This window comes from Pan paniscus, chromosome 13 (assembly GCF_029289425.2).
Source record: "Pan paniscus chromosome 13, NHGRI_mPanPan1-v2.0_pri, whole genome shotgun sequence".
Classification (NCBI taxonomy): Eukaryota; Metazoa; Chordata; class Mammalia; order Primates; family Hominidae; genus Pan; species Pan paniscus.
The window spans coordinates 123,114,760-123,134,318 of record NC_073262.2 but is presented as its reverse complement, the minus strand read 5'-3'; the positions used below and the strand labels follow the sequence as shown (position 1 = coordinate 123,134,318).

At 39.0% G+C, this 19,559-nt stretch overlaps 2 long non-coding RNA genes across 5 annotated transcripts in view; both read right to left on the bottom strand.

Moving 5' to 3' along the window:
* LOC103786116 (uncharacterized) overlaps positions 1 to 19,559 on the bottom strand; it is an 859,517-nt gene that overhangs the window by 294,505 nt on the left and 545,453 nt on the right. The window lies entirely within an intron of this gene.
* Positions 9,289 to 19,191, bottom strand: LOC134728713 (uncharacterized). The gene is made up of 2 exons (XR_010109415.1): positions 18,245 to 19,191; positions 9,289 to 18,093 (listed from the first exon to the last, which is right to left on the bottom strand). It is a non-coding gene; the product is annotated as an uncharacterized LOC134728713 (long non-coding RNA).

The following is a 19,559-nucleotide window of genomic DNA, read 5'->3' as shown; positions in this document are numbered from 1 at the left end:
AATATTTCATCAGTATAATTTTCTAGGTAACTTTTTAAACCTTTATTTTATTTTTTAACTTAAAAACCTTTAAAAAAGCATTAGTATAATTCTTAAGCTGTGTTTGTCAATACAGTATATGAAACACGTAAACTGTGATCTCAGTGAATCCATTTTTTTTACATTTTAACCTTCTTGACGATAAGAATATTTCATGTATCTTTTTATCCTTAAGAAACTATATCACAAAGAGTCAGTGTTTAAAATCATTTATATATTCCCTAGTTTATTTTAAGAAGGCTTAGGATGAAATTCTAAATTGGTTAACAAACAATGCAAACATCTTTAAACACTTAGTCATGGATAAACTCTATAGTATTGTTAAAATCACTGATATAAAGATAACTTTAGAATATATAATCTGAAAAATATTTTTTAAAATACCACCTTAGGAGCAGACTTTTATTATTATTATTTTTCCCTTTCTATTAATGTTGTCAATAAAAGTCTATTTACTTAAAGATTCCAAGTGGGAGACCATCAACTTTCAGATTGAGTGCTGCCAGTCTGAATATCTTCAATCCCTCACTGCTAGCCCAGCACATAGAAGGTGTTAAGAAATGTTCTTAATTAAAAATAAAGATTCACTGCATATTATATTATGTGCATGTGGGCAAAGACAAAAGTAATGATACAGGATTGTAATTTATATTATTCCTGAAACAACTTGGTGCTTTCATCTTCATCTTTAGCAAAGACCTATACGTGAATCAGCTAACTGGTATTTTGACTTGCAGTACAATTCAGAATCATGACACTCATTGGCAGGTGCAGAAAGTATGGTAAGGACTATGTATATTGGAAATCAATGCCCCTTAAGAAAATAATACAGTAAGATATAAATCCAGATATTCTGCCAGCTGACTCAAGTTCACTTAAGCTGAACACTCGAATGAGGAAGGCCTGATTGAACAATCAGGAGGAGGCTGTGAATTCTGTCCCCTGCCACCAAGTTGTAAAGGTATCCCACTTTACATGTTTTCAGAGGGTCACCTTTGATGTGAGAGGGAGAGAAGGAGAAAGAGGAGAGAGGATGATAGTATGATGACTTGCTTTGGCAAGAAAAATAACTTCCTATAAACATTGGAGGTAGAAAATTCTCCCTGTATAGCAGGCATGGTTTCATAACATTCCTGAAACAGACAAACCATGAATTGCAATGAATGTTTCATTCTTTCAGAATGCCATAAGTACTAGAAGTTAATTTATGGACTCGCCTGAAATGCAGATGCTCAATCTGAGTCCTCTGACAGCCTCACTATTTTAAAAGCAAGTTGGATCCAGCACTCTTGAAGATGGAGAGGCAGCCGAGAACCACCTTGCCTAATTGCCTGATGAAGACTCCTCTTGAGTTGAGACACCAGCTTACTGGTTATTGTGTCTAATGAGTAAATTTGCAAGCCTCCCATTTTAAATGAGTTGTGTGCATTTATTTTACACAAATGAAGAGGTTGGGTAAAAGATTTTCTAATTTAGCCTTATCTTTTACACAATTTTAGACAAAGCAGAGAAAAACAACTTTTAAAAACTGGCCGAAGTATTTTAATGTTTTTGTTGTTATTTTCTTTTTTGGGCAGGGAGATAAATAATAGGGCAGGGAGTTCTTTGTGAGGTTTTTCTGCCCATTAACAATTATATAACAAAGATGCCCCAATCTGCATTTTATAACTGTATGTTATTGACATTCATACCCCTAGGACCTGTCTAGCTGTCGAAGACTGGCTTTTATTTTTTTCCTAGTATTTGGAGTCTCAAATGGACAATGACAGCAGTCCCAGCCTTACTGAAGCTCATCAAACTGCCTCATTCAAAGTGATGACTGAGTTGGATTCAATCCAAGGACTCAGCTACCAGTATTAACCCATCAAATGTTGCAGCTCCTCAGATGCTCTAATCATTAGGGTGGGATTAAAAGGCACGCTCTGCCACAGCCTCAATGCCTAGGAAATCACGCCGGGAGAATGCAGACGCTTAAACAGGCCGAACTTTAATCACACCAGGCAAAAAATGACAGTCTGGAAATTAACTCAGGAGGATAAAGTTGAAAAGGAGATTAAAATAGCCTGGGTGTTTATCAACAGATTGTACAATATTAGCCAAGCAGATTCCCCAAACTTCTAGTGAGAATCCCTGTGGTGGGTGCCTTCCATGTTCTTTCTTTGAAAATAAACAATGAAGCGTTTGCATAGGCCCCCCCACAAAAAAGAAAAGCAGGTAAGTAGCTACTGGGGTAATAGGTAACAAACACAAATTTCAGAGAGAAGAAACACATAGATAAAGACAGAATTGTAAGGTTCTTCAACAGAATTTAAAATACTTTCTGCTCCAAGTCTGCACATGTCCAAATAAATCACCATGCACTTGAGCTATGCTAGGCTACTTCTTTTTTTTTTTTTTTTTTTTTTTCCTGGCTGTAATAAGCATGCTTGATTGTCAGGCCCTGCTGTTCTCAGGGCCAAATCAAAAATACAATATTAACTTCTTTCAAAGATGCAGCCACCAAAGCAACAGAAGAATGCAAATAAATCAATTCTGCATGCTTAAGCCCACCTCCCTTTCATGCAAGCCTAATGATGGAGAGTGATTCTCTTTCCCCAACTCTGCCTTATCATTTTGAGGTATGAAAAATAGATTGTGTCACCGTAATGAAGCACAGGAAAAGGGAGCTTGTTATAAGCTGATTACAGTTTAGATTGAAGGACTGGTTCTCATTAGCTATTTTAGATTGGACAGCATCCTTGAGCTGTAGTAATTACTGAAAGTAATTTTTGAAAGGGAGGGTGGGGCAGCTGGTGCAAGGAGAAATTCAAACAGTTGCATGGGGGTTGGAGAGAGGAGTGGGAAAAGAGACCCGCAGCCTGCCAGGTTATTACCCCAAATGCTAGGGCACAGTGAGGCAGCTGTGCTAGCCACTTTCTTGTCAGGCTATCCAGCAATGAGGAGAGAGTGCTTTGCATGAAGAAATGAATACAGCATAAGAGGCCTATTGAAGGTTCAAGTGGCAGGGTGGCTCACTGGAGTTATGCCTTCAATATGCAGAAGCTTGGTTTTCATCCCATAATAAATGTGATGAAGGCAGGTTTCATTGCTATTTATGGAAGCAGACTTAAAAAGAAGATGCCAAGTGATAGTCAAGGTAAAATGACCGATTTTCTTGCTTCATTAAGGGGATTTGAGAGATTGACCATTTCCCTCATCACAAATAGGATGAAATATGCAACCTTGCCAGTCTTGGAGGTATGCTGAGCAAATCTCTACGTGTGTTGTGCCAAAGGCAAGTTTTTGATCCAGCATTTTCTTCAGTATAGGAGAGAAGCCTCAGGGAAGAAAGTGTGTTATTTGTTTGTTGACTTGGGGGAAACTGGGAGTTTGGGAGGCCTGGTTTCTAATTCTAGATCTGCCACTCACTAGACAGCCAGAGACCCTGCATAAACCATTTAACCTCTCAGTGTGTCTGGGAAATAAAAGAAGCAAATTAGATGTTTTCTGATGTCCCTTACAGTTATGGACATCTCTGATTCCAGTTATTATCTCTTCTAGCTAGCTAATTTATTGACAGTGAGATAAAAAATATAAAGAGGAAAAAATTCTTCCCTTCTAAATCAAGGAACAAATTCTGCAAGAAACTAAAATGAAGGTTTCTTCTAAACACAAGAGATCTGGGTTGCACTTTGATGGGAAAAGAAGCAGCATTTACTGAGATTCTGATAATGTGCCACACTTTATATGCATGTTATTTAATTTGATCCCCCAATAACTCTACAAAGGACAGATGAGGAGACCCAAAAGTGCTATGTCACATGCCCATGGTGACACGGCCCAAAGTGGGAGAAAAATGACACAGCCTATTAGGCTGTCCACCCAAATGAGCAAAATAGCCATGAAACAGAAGACTGATTCAATCAAAATTAGAGGAGGCATGGACAGCCACATTTGTAGCATGATTTGAGCAGCGTCCAGAGCCTTCCTTTGCTCTAAATACCCCTTAAGCTGTCAGAATGTTGCCTGGATTCCTTCCACTAAACTCCTTCCTTTGAGTTAATGAAGCCACCATCTCCAGAAAGCCCTGATTAAAATACAAATGTGTTACCTGTGAGGAATAAATTCATTAAGCCATTAGTAAAAATTAACAGTCTTTATAAAATTAACAGGCTGAATTTATCTGATTAGCCAGCTGTCATTCAGGAGAAAACAGATACCAAGGGGAGAACATCAAGTCAAAATTTCGCCTTCAAAGAAGAGATAGAGAAAGTCTGACACTGTGGCCACAGTTGCAAGGGGTCTGGCCATGCGTGTGCCCCAGTTAGGGTTCCTTGGCAGCTAGACAGCCACAGGGAGGGCAGGAACAGATGGAGAGTGAAGATGAGAACAAAGTCGAAGAAGGGACTCCAGTGGGGGAAATGCGGGAAGAGGGGAGCACCAAAACACATTTAATCGCTTGACTGTTTGCTAAAGACTCCAGGTAGCTCTCAGGATTCAGGACTTCTACATACATCATTATAGTTATAGAATTTAAAAAATAATTTAGCTCAGTGACTTTCAAATTGAAAAACCGAAAACCACTCCCACATTCAAACCTTCAAAATAGAGGAGGCCTACTTTTATCTGTGTTCTCTACTGGGCTTCTGTGTAATATATTGTTTGGAGAAAGGATTCAGTTGCTAAGAAAGAAAAATATAGAGAAGGAAGAAAGGAAGGAAGGAAAGAAGGAAGGGAGGAAGGAAGGGAGGGAGGGAGGGGAGGGAGGGAAAGGAAGGGCTGGAGGGACAGAGGGAGGGAAAAAGGAAAAAAATGGAAGAGGGAGAGGAGAAAACAGAAGTTTAGAAACTAGTGATCTAATCCAGGAATTGGCAAATCTTTTTTAGTAAAGGGCTGGACAGTAAATATTTTAGGATTTACAGCCATTAGTCTCTGTGGCGGTTTTGTGTAAATGAATGGCTATGGCTGTAAATAAAATTTATAAAACCAGGCAGTGGCTGACCCCTGATTCTAGACCAAGGACCTATCACCTTACAGCTAAAGGCAATGGCGCCCAAAATAGTTAACTGCACAAAGCTACTGAGTGGTTCTGTTAGATGGATACTCAGATCTTCTCCAGTGTATTTTTTTTCTACAGAATCTCAATATAGACCTATTTGAACTTAAAATATTAGTTATAACTTGAAAAGAAGGTGCTCACAGATACTTGGAGATACAGGTCTGAGTTCAGGCTTTCACTCAAGAGTAAGGTCTATTTAGGTTAAAATTGTGGTCACTGCCTAGAGGCAACAATAGAAATTGTGGGCTTGGACAAAGTCACTGAGGAAGAGCAAGAAGCAAGCATGTGTTGAGGCATGCAGGGAATGCCAGGTTTGCAGTGCCTTCACAGAAAAGGAAGCCAGTTTACACACACACACACAGAGACACACACCTGCACACACACACACGCCTGCACACACAGAGAAAAATGATACGAGAATCTGGACAAGTCATAGCCCTGAGGTACTTCTTACATTCTTATGGTGGGAGTTGACATGAACTGTCTGTTTTATTTAGAAAACGAGCTGGTATGAACTCAGCAGCAGGGCTGGGGCTCCCACCAGGCCCCTGGCTGTGAGCTCCATCAACAATGTGAAGCCTTTCCCCATTCTATCACTTTTTATTTTATTAACTTATTGTTGAAGCTAGAATTCATATTTTTCACATCAAAGCTTGGTACAAAATGTCTCAAAATATCCTTCTAAATATCCGAGAATTAGCACTTTGTTTTAGGTTACTTAATCTTCTCTCCATTCCAATGTCAAATAAGGAGATGAAGAGAGATTATTCATATTCAGTGATTTTCTAGAAAAGGATAGAATAGTGGATAAACGCAACTGAGGTGTGGCCATATGGTAAAAATATTCATGACCTAGTGAGTTCACATAATACAAATATACTTGTATTCACAATGTAATAAGTACCCTGCTTTTCTAGATGAAATAATTATGTATTAGTTTTTGGAATTTTGTTAACATGATAATAATAACAACAGTAATGTTAGTAAAGGCTAACTAAGTGCAGATCTTGAGTCGGGTACCTCACATATGTGACCTCATTCAGCTTGCAGAATAGTGTTAGCACCAGCTGAAATGAAGAAGCTGAAGGTGAGCTGTATAAGAAACTTGCCCAAATTCATGTGGTTACAAAGCGGCTGGGCCAAGCAAGATTTGAACCAGTTACATTTCATTTTTGTAGCTCTTGTGTGAAAAATGATCGAAAAGTTCTACAAACAATTTTACCTGAAGCGTATATTTCTTTTTATATATTGTCCTATATTAACCACCCTGATATTAAAAGAAGAGACCACATTTTAAAATTTATTTTTATCATTACCTCAGATTTGAATAGTTAGCTCTAACTTTAAAATCCATCCTCTCAATACTTTTTAATTCACTTTTTGCTCTTTCTATCAATATATATCTCTCCTCCTCTCCTTCTCTCCCTTGCTGTCTCCCTGCCTCTCTCTCCCTCTCTTGCTCTGTCTCTCCCTCTCACACACACACATGCAACCACACAAACACACTGTCTCTTTCTGTCTCTTTTACCTTCATTATCTCTTTGTCCTCATGTGTATGAGCGTGTGGCGTGTCCCATAAAATAATCCTCACCTAGACAAATGCTGTAGCCTGCCCACTGATGATCTCAGCCCCACTCATTTCCTTGTTTACTCTGCAACCAGAATGATGTTTTCACAATGCTTCAAGGACTTCCCTTTGCTTTGAGCTTGGTTTTAACACAGCTTCCAGCCCTGCCCCTTCCTCCCTCCTTACAATCCTGGCCTCCCCTTTCCCCGACTGCCCCTTCTCTCTGTCCTCCAGTGACAGAGACCCACTTTCATTCCTCAAAGGACTCTCAGTCTCTTTGTCCACAAGGCCTTTTAAATGTGTTGTCCCTCACAGGGGAAGCTGTTCACGCCTGCATTCTGACCCACCTGCTCTGTCCCATCCCAAACCTATTCACTCTTCAGATCTCCATCAAAACAGGCACCCTAGGGGCTGCACTCCCTCATTTCCAGGCTAGGGCATTCATCCCCATGATGCATCTCATAGCAAACAATAGCACTTCCATAATTAGAAATTACATATGGATTGGCTTGATTATTTGTTTCTGAGCCTCCCAGGAGACTTAAAGTTCTACAAAGGCAAAGACCATGTTTGCTTTCCCTAATCTTGCATTTTATACAGGGTCTGACATAAAATAGGCAAAAACCATTTGTTAATTAAATAATTACAACTTAATTAAACCGCACCTCTACATTTTCAATACCACTGTTGAAACTTTCTTCCCCAAATTCTGAGCTAATTATAAAATACATTTTAAATTGTATCCTCACGTCTTAATATCAGGGTGGTTAACATATTAAAATGAACAATTAGAAAGACAATGAAAAATGTCGGGTAAAATTGCCTTATGTGCTTTGATATCTTTTTTTTGTAGAAAAACAGCGAAAAGATGAAATTTAGCTGCTTGACATATTCCCAAGCTACTAGAGAAAAATATATATTGCCCAAGAGAATCAACTTTTTTTTTCCTTGCATAGCCACTGGATGTTTCCTGGGAGAATTCAAACTACTGTGCACAAAAGCACTTTTTCATGGTGCATAGCCTCCCAGGTATACGGAAATTCACAAAGCAAAAGTCAGAGATCCATTAGAGAAACCGAGAGGAGAACTTCACCAACAAACAGCCTCAGGGCCTTGGCCCCATCATTCCCGTTCCATCCTGTGTCCCTTGATATGGTTTGGCTATATCCCCACCCAAATCTCATCTTGAATTGTAGCTCCCATAATTCCCACATATTGTGGGAGGGACCCGATGGGAGATAACTGAATCATGGAAGCGGTTCCCTGCCACCCCCCCCATCCTGTTATTGTGATAGTGAATAGGTCTCACAAGATCTGATGGCTTTATAAGGTAATCCCTTTCACTTGGCTCTCATTCTCTCTCTTGTCTGCTGCCATATAAGATGTGCATTTTGCCTTCTGCCATGATTGTGAGACCTCCCCAGCCATGTGCAACTGTGAGTTCATTAAACCTCTTTTTCTTTATAAATTACCCAATCTCAGGTATGTCTTTACCAGCAGCACAAGAATGGACTAATACAGCCCTAGAATTAGGCTGGTCTAGAGTTTGGTTTTAAATATCTGTACCCACTGGAACTTTCCGCAGAGATCACTGGATGGAATTACTACTCAGCATGGCCCAAACTTGAAGCTTGACTTTACAAGTTTACATATCATGTCGCCATATGATTAACTTTAGTAACTGCCTTTTCTAAACACCTACACCTGAATTAAAATGCTAACGAGAAGGCACACTCAAATCATTCCCCAATGAACAGATGGGCCCCAGTGTTTCCAGCTATGGACTGTATGAAGCAACAGATTGTGCATCTTTTCACAAATTCTCAAATTAGAATTTTTATGGCATCACGAATTCAAAGATGAAGTCTGTTTTCCTGCAAAGGAGATTTTGTGCTGACCTGATGCCAGCCTCTAAGCCTCTTCCTCTGGCAGGGCGCGTTGCAAATAAAAAGTGCTTTACCATGTATTCAATTAGCTATCGCTCACAACCATTCTGGCAGTTAAGATGACTGTTATTTATGCTTTATGATTCAGTTAACTTGCTCAAAACGTACCCTGAACAATTTCTTGGTGTCTGATTTCAGACCAGTTCAACTGGGCTAGACCCATCTGCAGCAATGTATTCTACATCGTCTTAGGAACACACCTGACTATCACGGTATTAACAGTGGGCTAGGCACCTGAATGTCCCTTGGCATTTGCAAGATATGCATGCAGAGGACTTCTGCTGCGACCTCCTGCTAATCCAATCAATTAGTAAGCAGGAGATGGAAGTCTGACGGCACTCATGCAGGTGTACCTGCTCTGGCAAAGGAGGAATCACATCGAACCCAGCAGAGAATGGGAAACTTGCTTAAAGGGCTGGAAACTTCAGTTTCAGGGAGTAACCTCTCTCTCACTGCATCACTCAAACACCCTTCTGCAGGCTTCTTAAGAGGCAACTGGAGAATCTAGAATACTCACCAATATATAAAATGTGCTATATTTATTCACTGGAATGGTATTCAGAAGTTAAAATCAAATAATTAAGTTTACATAAATCAACATGGATAAATTTCAAAAATAAATTGTTGAGTAAAACACAACTTGCAGACAACATATACAGTATGATGCGATTTGTGTACCAAAAAGCACATGCACTTCATAGTAGAAAACCTTTTATTTTCTATGTACAGGCATACCTCAGCAATTTTGAAAATTTGGTTCCAGACCACCGCAATAAAGTAAATATCACAATAAAGTGAGTCATATAAAGTTTTTGGTTTCTCAGTGTGTATAAAAGTTATGGTTAAGCTACACTGGAGTCTATTAAGTATGCAATAGCATTATGTCTTAATAATGTATACACCTTAATTAAAGAATATTTTATGGCTAAAAAATGCTAACAATCATCTGAGCCTTAAGGGGAACATAATGTTTTTGCTGTTGGAGGGTCTTGCCTCCATATTGATGGCTGCTGACTGATCAGAATGGTGGTTGGGTTGCTGAAGGCTGGGATGTCTGTGGCATTTTCTTATAATAAAATAAGACAACAGTGGAGTTTGTCACATTTGTTGAGTCTTCCTTTCACAAAGATTTCTCTGTAGCATGTGATGCTGTCTGATAGCATTGAACCCACCATAGAACTTCTTTGGAAATGAGTCAATCCTCTCAAACCCTGCTGCTGCTTTATCCAATAAGTTTATGTAATATTCTAAAGTGCGTTGTCATTTCACCAGTGTTCACAGCATCTTCACCAGGAGTAGATTCCATCTCAATGAACCACTTCCTTTGTTCATCCATAAGAAACAACTTCTCCTCCATTAAAGTTTTATTATGAGATTGCAGCGATTCAGTTACATCCTCTGGGTCCACTTCTAACTCTAGTTCTCTTCCTACTTCCACCACATTGGCTATGACTTCAAAGTCATCCACGAGGGTTGGAATCAACTTCTTCCAAACTCCTGTTAATGTTGATATTTTCACTTCCTCTAATGAATCATAAATGTTCTTAATAGTATCTAGAATGATGAATCCTTTCCTGAAGTTTTTCAGTTTATGTTGCCCAGTTCCACTAGAGGAATCACTATCTATGGCAGCTATAGCCTCATGAAATGTATTTCTTAAATAATAAGATAAGACTTGAAAGTCAAAATTACTCCTTGACCCATGGACTATGGAGTGGATGTTGTGTTAGCAGGCATGAAAACCTCATTAATCTCCTTGTACATCTCCATCAGAGCTCTTGGGTCACCAGGTGCATTGTTAATGAGCAGTAATATTTTGAAAGTAATATTTTGTTCTGAGCAGTAGATCTCAATGGTGGACTCAAAATATTCAGTAAAACATGCTGTAAAAAGATATGCTGTCATCCAGACTTTGTGGCTCCATTTATTGAGCACAGGTAGAGTAGATTTAACATAATTCTGAAGAGCTCTAGGATTTTTAGAATGGTGAATGAACATCTGCTTCAAAAAGCAGCATTGAAAGCACCAGCTGCACTAGTCCCTAACAAGAGAGTCAGCCTGTCCTTTGACTCTTTGAAGCCAGGCATTGATTTCTCCTCACCAGCTATGAAAGTCCTAGATGACATCATCTTCCAGTATAAGGCTGTTTGTCTACATGGAAAATATTTGTTTAGTGTGGCCACCTTCATCAATTATTTTACCTACATCTGGACAGCTTGCTGCAGCTTCTTAGCATTTGCTGCTTCACCTTGCACTTTTATGTTACGGAGTCAGCTCGTTTCTTTAAACTTCATAAACCAACCTCTGCTAGCTTCAAACTTTCTTCTGCAGTTTCCTCACCTCCCTTCTTTATAGAATTTAATAGAGTTAGTGCTTTGCTCTGGATTAGGCTTTGACTTAAGAAAAGGTGGTGGCTGTTTTGATCATCTGTCAAGGCCACTAAAGAGAACATTTTCCATAAGAGCATCAAGGCTGTTTTGCTTTCCTATCATTCATGTGTTCACTATAGTAGCACGTTTACCTTCCTTCAAGAACTTTTCCTTTGCATTTATAACTTGGCTAACTGGCACAAGAGGCCCGGCTTTCAGCCTGTCTGGGATTTTGGCCATTCCTTCCTCACTAGGCTTAATCATTTCTAGCTTTTGATTTAAAGTGAGACATGTGTGACTCTCCCTTTTACTTGAACACTTAGAGACCTTTGTAGGGTTACTAACTGGCCTAACTTCAATATCCTTGTGTCTCAGGGGGTAGGGTGGCTGAAGAAAAGGGAGAGATGGGGTGTAGGATTCAGTAGGGCAGTCAGAACACATACATTTATCAATTAGGTTCATCATCTTATATTGGCACAGTTTGGGGTACTCCAAAACAATTACAATAGTAGCATCAAAGATCACTAATCACAGATCACCATGACAATAATAATTAAAAATAGTATAATAATAACGAAAAGTTTGAAATGTGAGAATTACCATAATTTGACAGAGAGACACAAAGTGAGCTCATGCTGTTGGAAAAATGATGCTGATAGACTTGCTCAAGGAACGGTTGGTACAAACCTTCAATCTGTAAAAAATGCAGTATCTGTGAAGAGCAATAAAACAAAGCTCAATAAAATGAGGTAGCCTGCATGTAAATACACATGTGTAAACCATAAAAAAGTGATTTTTGTGCATATTAGTTGGAAATCTTTCAAGAATATTTAGGAATATTCTAAGGGAAACGTGTATTAATATCCCAGAAAATTAATTTTTTTCCCAGTAGCTTAGGAATAAGTCAAATGGCTAAATTTCAGCTTTTGTTTTGGACATATTATCTAAATATATACATAGGTATTATATATATTCTTATATACTATATGTATTCTTATATACTGTATGTATTATATATAGTATATCCATAGGGGATTGGTTCCAGGACCCTCTGTGGATACCAAAATTGTGAATGCTCAAGTTCTGCAGTTAGCCATGTAGAATCCATAGATACAGAGGATCAACTATATATAATTATTTTAAAATCTAAAAGGACATATACTAAACTCATCAGCATGATTTTATCTGGATGGAGGGTTAAAGCTGATTGTCAAAGAGGCCATCCATATAATAAACGATTAGTAAAATTTCAAACATTAAAAAAATACAAAATGGAGTAAAATAATAATAGTAGCTAATGTGTACTAAATCTTCATCATGTCACACACTCTTTCAGCTGTTTTGCATGTTTTAATTTATTCAATCATTACACAACTCTCATGAGGCAGGCACTATCATTATATATAAACCCATTTTGTAAAAGAGGTGATCAATGCCCAAGGGTTAAGTATTCTATCCAAGAGCACCAAAAGTTGAAAGATGGTGAGTGGAGGAGCTGGGATTGAGATCCAGGCAGACTGGCTCCAGCTTTGTGTTTAACCTCTGTGCTCTGAATGGCCCCTGAAGCTCTGCTCTGACTCACCAGAGGCCCTGCCAGCTCTGTTGGGAGACAGGCAGTTCCATCATCTGAGAGCAAAAATGCTGCAACATGTGCTTCACAACACTTGACTCTGCTTCTGGTTGGAGATCAGCAGCTCTTCACAGAAAACTACTCTCAACCTAACCCACTGCTATAAGGAAGTCAAAAGCAGAACAAAGCACGGTTAACAAGGCAGAGAAAGGCCTGCCTCTTGACATTCCGGGGAACTAGCTTCTCTTAAAATAACTGATCAAGTTTCATGAAATATGGAATGTTTTCAAGACAAAAAAATGTAAAGTAGTACTTTCTTTTTCATTCAATGCATTTTAAGATTGGCTTTAAAGATATTGATCTGGCTTATGTGTTTGTTTTTTTCTCAAGGGAAAGATTGAATCATCTAAGATGTAGAGGCATAACTTGATTGGAAACTCAAAATGTAGTTTTTATCTGATTCAAAAATGTAGATAAAATAGGATGTCTCTTTACCTTCTTTCTTTTTGTGAACAGGTTTCAGATCAAAGGTCAATGAGCTGCTAAACATGGCAAATATGCATCTATTTCCTCTCCCTCTCCAAACTGTACAAAACTGACATAAGCTCTCAGAGTAAAATCTCCAGTGGGAAATGAGAATGATGTGTTTAAGCATTTTAAACATTTTGTTGATGGGCATATGATAGAGATGCTGAAGGTCTGAAAGTACACAGAAAATAAGGCAAAAAAATTAAAAAGTCATTTTTAACTCTAAGAAAAAAATTAAGAGGGTTAATTAAGAAAAAAATGGTATCTTTCTAGGTTATGACCTGGGTTAGCAGAGCATTATTTATAGCATCCAAAATGAAGAAAGCAAAGATGATGGATTTAAGCAAAAGAGAATGTGATATAACAAGAGTGGAGAAGAGACTGGAGAGGAAGTATAATGAAGAGTTGAGGGAGATACAAGTCTCCAATCTTCCTCCACCATAGTGGGAAATCAATGTCCAAAAAAGGGAGCAGCTTTCTAATCAGGCTTTCATTTCCATTCCTCTCCAGGAACTAAGACCACAATTGCCTTCCACAGAGCCAAATCCAGTGGTCAATATCAGTTTCATCTTATTTGGCCCAATGTAACATCTGCACAGTTTGCCATGCCTCTTTCTTAGCTGGCTTTCCACCTACATCATTATCTATTTATTCATTGTGTCTCCTTTGCTGGTTTTTCCTCATTCCAGGCTCTGTACCCAGCACAACCACTTCATGAACTCCACACTCTTATGTCTCTTTGACCTCCTCAGTCAGGTGCCTGCAGCAAGGTGAACATATCATCTGAACAGGGTTAGTGTTCAGGGTGAAAGGAAGATACTGATAATCAATATAATATTGATAATTTTTCATGACAACAAAGTAAACTAAGACTTTCCTAGGCCAACCAAGCTGTGAGTCACCCTTTCTAAGAGACATTTCAAAATTAACTAGCATGCCCAACTCTCGCGTCTCTCTCAAACTTGCTTTTCCTAAACTGTTACTTGCCTTTGTTAGTGGAAATCCCATTCTTCCAGTTCCTCAGGCCAAGAAGCTTGGAGTCACCCCTGTCTTCCTTCCTGCTAAGGTATTTACATTCAATCTATCAGCTACTCCTTCCAGCTTCTACCTTCAAAATATGTTCTAAGTCCCCCCATTTTCCACCCTCTCCTTGATCAGAGCAAACATTAACTCTTGGCTGGGCTGCAGAAGCATCCTTCCTGGTTCTTTCAATCCTGCCCCCCATCCCACCTGTTCTGATTCCAGGAAGCAGAGAGGTTCTTTCTAAATCTAAGTCCTATCTTAGGATCTTGTCTCTTCCCTACTTGAAACCCTCAGAGGCTCACTCAGAGTGAAAGCTTGAGGCCTTGACAGGTGCAAGGTCTTATAAAATCTGTCCCTGTGTACACCTCATGTGTCCTGTCTGGCCACATTGTCATCTAGGCACCCCTGCTCACTCTACCCCAGCCTGTGATCCTCCTGGCTGTTCTTCATGCAACATATCCTACACATAAGGACACTGCATTTTGCGTTTTCTCTACCTGCAGTCTTCACCCTTAGATATCGTGATGGTTAATATTGAGTGTCAACTTGATTGGATTGAAGGATGCAAAGTGTTGTTCCTGGGTGTTTCTGTGAGGGTGTTGCCAAAGGAAATTACCATTTGAGTCAGTGGACTGGGAGACGCAGACCCACCCTCATTCTGGGTGGGCACAATCTAATCAGCTATCAGTGAGGCTAGAATAAAGCAGGCAGAAGAACATGGAAACACTAGACTGACTCAGTCTTCTGGCCTCCATCTTTCTCCTGTGCTGGATGCTTCCTGCCCTCAAACATCAGACTCCAAGTTCTTCAGCTTTTGGACTCTTGGACCTATACCAGTGGTTTGCCATGGCTCTCGGGCCTTTGGCCACAGACTGAAGGCTGTACTATTGGCTTCCCTACATTTGAGATTTTGGGACTTGGAATGGCTTCCTTGCTCCTCAGCTTGCAGTCGGCCTATTGTGGGAACTTCACCTTGTGATCGTATGAGTCAATACTCCTTAATCAACTCCCTTTCATATATACATGTATTCTATTAGTCCTGTCCCTCTAGAGAACACTAATACAGATATGTTTACAAGTCACTCTCTCCGTTTTCTGGTATTTTTTTCAAATTCAAACATTACATTCTTCTTTTAACCTCCCTTCTCTACTGTGTTGAAAATTGTCCACCTCACTCTAACATTCCCTGTCCCTCGTGCCTGTTTTGCTCTTCACTGTAGCATTACCATATATTCTATATTTTGCTCACTGTGCTCCTCCCACAATGAGGATGTCAGCTCCATGGGGACAGTGACTTGACAATTTGATTCACTGCTGGGAGCCTGCACCTAGAGCTGAGCCTCATTAAATATTTGTTGAAGGAATGAAATAGGAATGTAAGCATGTTATTTAAAATATGAAGGTAAATCATCGAGGACACAGCTAGAAGAATTGAAGGAGGTTGCTACTGAGGAGGCAACACTAGGCTGGGGCAGGGGATGGCTATTTTTATCATAAGCATTTTAGTACTAGCTGATTCAAAAACACAATTTTTCATTTCATTTCTTTAAAGTAAATTAATCTCATGAGCGCAGGTGGATTAAGTCCTTCACAGCCCCAAACTCCTGGACTTTGTGTCAGTGACGCCAAGACGTTATCTTCAAATACTCACACTGTCCTGGAGTCACCGAGGCCACAGTCCACACCCCTCATGCTGGTGAAGGTGACAACAAGATGCGCCTTCCTTCACCTTTCCCACCCACCTCGGTCCACATCACCAACAAAGCTCTCTGGACCTCAACTACCACTGTAGCTGTTCAGAGCAACCAGGTAAAAGCCTCCAAGGTTCACACTGAGGAGAGATGAGGAGAGAGGCACGAAGATTCTTGGGGAAGATACTTTTTTTCAAAATGTATGTTAAAGAAGCAGAGAAAAGATTCATTGTGTTATTCACGAAATGCTCATCTGGTGACTGGGAAATACCCTTTTGTTGAAAATATCTGATCTAAGGAATAAAGAAAATGTTATCTGTGCAGAGACATAATGATTTCTGCTATGAGAAAATTAATTTGAATGTTAAAATAATCACTTCTCTTTGTCATTGTTGGTGATAAGGAGAAGAGGTAAGTGTAATAATGGTCTTGGTGCCACCTCAGTGTACGGCTTTTTTTTTTTTTTTTTGCAACTAACTCCTGGCATAACTAATAGCAGTTCTCTAAAATAGATTTCACAGGAGACCAGGCATTTAATTTTCTCCCCACCCTTTTGTTAACTCCAACTCTTCCCCTCAGGCTATTTGGTTAGCTGTAGAATTAGGGAAAGCCAGGGTTGAGACGTCCCCTTGAAGAAAACTGACAGAGCTAGGGTTGGGAATAATGAAAATCAAACTTGGCAAAAATGGCTTTTCAGTATATTGAAAAGAGGATTGAATCCACCACGGATCAAGAAATCCCCTCATCAAATCCAATCTTGATTTTTACCTATGAACTGATTAGTCCCACCTGTCACTCAGCCATTTTTATCTCCCAGGCTCAGTGTATGAGCAATTTTGCTGTGGTTTGTCAATTTGGTGTCAGTCCACCGAGACCAGAATATTGTTCAAGGTGGTAAGAATCAAAAAGAGAGCTACTTAAATGCATTTTATATTGCCATAAGCAGATATTTAAATCATGTTTGTAAAGCCTCAACTTTTTGAAGAAATTACAGATTACAGCAAAAATGCAAAGATAATTATGAAGTCCTAGTGACGCCACTGAATGCAATTTTATTTTTATAATTTTTATAGACCTCAAAGAAGGAGAAATTTGATTTGAAAATATAGGTAACTACAAGAGTTCAGGGCCACAATATTAGTACATCTTTGCAGCCTTTAAGTATCCTGCAAGTGAAACAAATTTGGAAAGACACTGCATGGGCAAATAAATCACTTTAGAAAAAAAAAATAATGATTTTCTGTTTTTCATTAGCATTGTGCCTTTAAAATTGTTATTTCACATCTCACATTTTATCATAATATTTTTCTCTTGTTTGTTCTGCTGATAATGATTATCTTGATTTATAAACACAGCTAGAGAAGTTGAACAAGCCAAATACCTTTCCATATTAAAGACACTAAGTAGGTAAAACCACTGGGTGAGGAAAACAGATTTTCCCAACCGAAGCACTGATTACAGTCTTGGTTTCAGAAAACAGTAAGCAATATAATGACCTCCCAGTTATCCTCTGCTGATGAGATATAATCAACATTTTCCTTTTTTTTTTTTTGTCTCCAGCAGAGCATTTATAAATGGTCACCCTATTTAAAGTAAGTTATTATGGAATGAGAAATAATTATAGAACATTAGGAAAGAAAGTTATACCCATAACATTAAAGTTGTTTTCCTTTATATCACATAGGGCTATCTCAAGCTCAATCTCTTACTTATATTTTTAACATACAGTTCACACTTTACACATGAATGTCTATGTAACAGATCCACTAATTCTATTTGTAAATGCAATAGAAAGGAGTCAACCGAAAATATTATCACTTGGCATTAACTTATTTAACTGGATGTCCAGGCTTGAATTCAGAAAAGCATATTCTATTGGCATAATTCTCCTCCACAGAAATTTCATTGAGAGGAAAAGATACATCTTATTTTGAACTTAAGGACTAGTAAAATGATTCAACATTAATCACCAACATTAAGTGGTTACTTGATGCCAAGCACCCTGCATATATCCCATTAAATATATGCTAAACCTTGTTGTAGCCCCATTTCTCAGATGAGAAGCTTGGGTAAAAAATAGGAATACTCTGGCTACAACTAAACTAATTTGACTGACCCAAGTATATTTTATTTTCCTTTACCTAAAAAGCAGTGAAAACGCGATGCTGTCGGGATCTGGGGCAGTGGCTCAATGACATCGTCTGAGAATCTGTTGTCTTTCTGTCTCGGAATCCTCAGCATGTTGGAATATTGTGAAAGGATTGTCTGCAAGATGATGGTTGCAGGACCTGGCACCACATTTTCTGTTTGTATCAGTCAAAGCTGGTCAGGAAAATAGAAAATTTTCTAGGTATTTTAAACAGAAAAAGGATTTTACTGGAATTGAGTGCTTACGGAATTGTTGGCAGGGAGGTCTGGAAGAATGGAGGTCTGTGCAGATTACTGCTGGAGTGTTCAATACCTCACTCATTACCTGATAAGAGGAACCACTTAATTATTTCCAACAAAAGGAAGATGTTGCCCTCAAAGCATCTGGGTCTTCTGGCTCCTGGTCTGGGTCCTCTGGCTCCTGGTCTTTCATCTTGTTAATCTGTCTTTCTCTGTTCCTCGGAGCTACTCCATCAGTCAAAAGGATTTTCTACAAAGTCCTTTTAATTTTCTAAGAGAGTGTTAAGAAATAAGGAGATGTTATCTGCCTAGGTTTCTCAGCCTTCTGCTTGTGAGGTTTCCTTCTTTTTGTTTCAGTAGTTCTCCCTTTCCCTCGATGAGGAGGGGCAGAAAGAGAGACCTGTCACGTTCTAGGGCTCGCTGCTTCCTTGGAACACAGCAGAAATGGACTCTGTCTTTTATTTCAGGGCAGATTGGCAGTGATGACATCCAAGAACAGCTATCCTTTTCTCAATTTGGATGCTGAGAGTGGGGTGTTCTTTCTTCTTCAACAGAAATATTCGATGCAGCCAGCAAGCGTAATTTATCATGACATAGAGCAAAATAGAAACATTCTTGCTGAACACCCCCGGCCTTTATCTCCTCCTCTTATTGATACATACAGGGTATCCCTGGAGAATCAAAGCCAATCTTGGTGGCACATGCTCCCCTGGTAGCAATTTTATCAAGCTCATATTTTTTTCGCAGATGAAGGAATGATTACCACCTGACAAAAGGACAGCAGAAGCAGAGGTTTCCACGGATTTCCTAGCAAACTCTTAAAACAGTGACTGACTCTGTGACTTTGGACAAGTTACTTAACATCCTTGAAGATCCACCTACTCTAAAAATAATGGAAATATTTCCAAGCACACAGTCACTGTGAGGGCTAAATCAGGCATTTAGGAGGAGGGGTAAAGCACAGATGACAGTGTTTGTATCACCTGAAGCTCTTACTCCAAGTCACAGGCAGCTTTTACTTCCCCAGGTGACACTCTTGTTTGGACTCTTGTGTAAAGGTCATTCCTTGGGAAAACAGGGCATAAATCCACGTGATTCAATGATTGTAACCTACATCTATGTAGCTTCTTTTCAAATAAAGAAACCAACCTCCAGTAACCTCACTTTTATATTTCACTGAAGTCACATTACATATCAATATTATATAAGAAAATGCAGCTACGTATGCTTGCTCCTTTTTGTACCTTAAAGGAATCTAAAGTTTCATTTTGCTATGGCGTTCTTTTATTTATTAAATATTTTTATAAGCATTACTTGGCAGTTGTATCCATACACCCAGAAATAAAAAAGTACGCTGTATTTTATAGCCAAGTTAACAGTATCTTTTGACTATTTTTGAT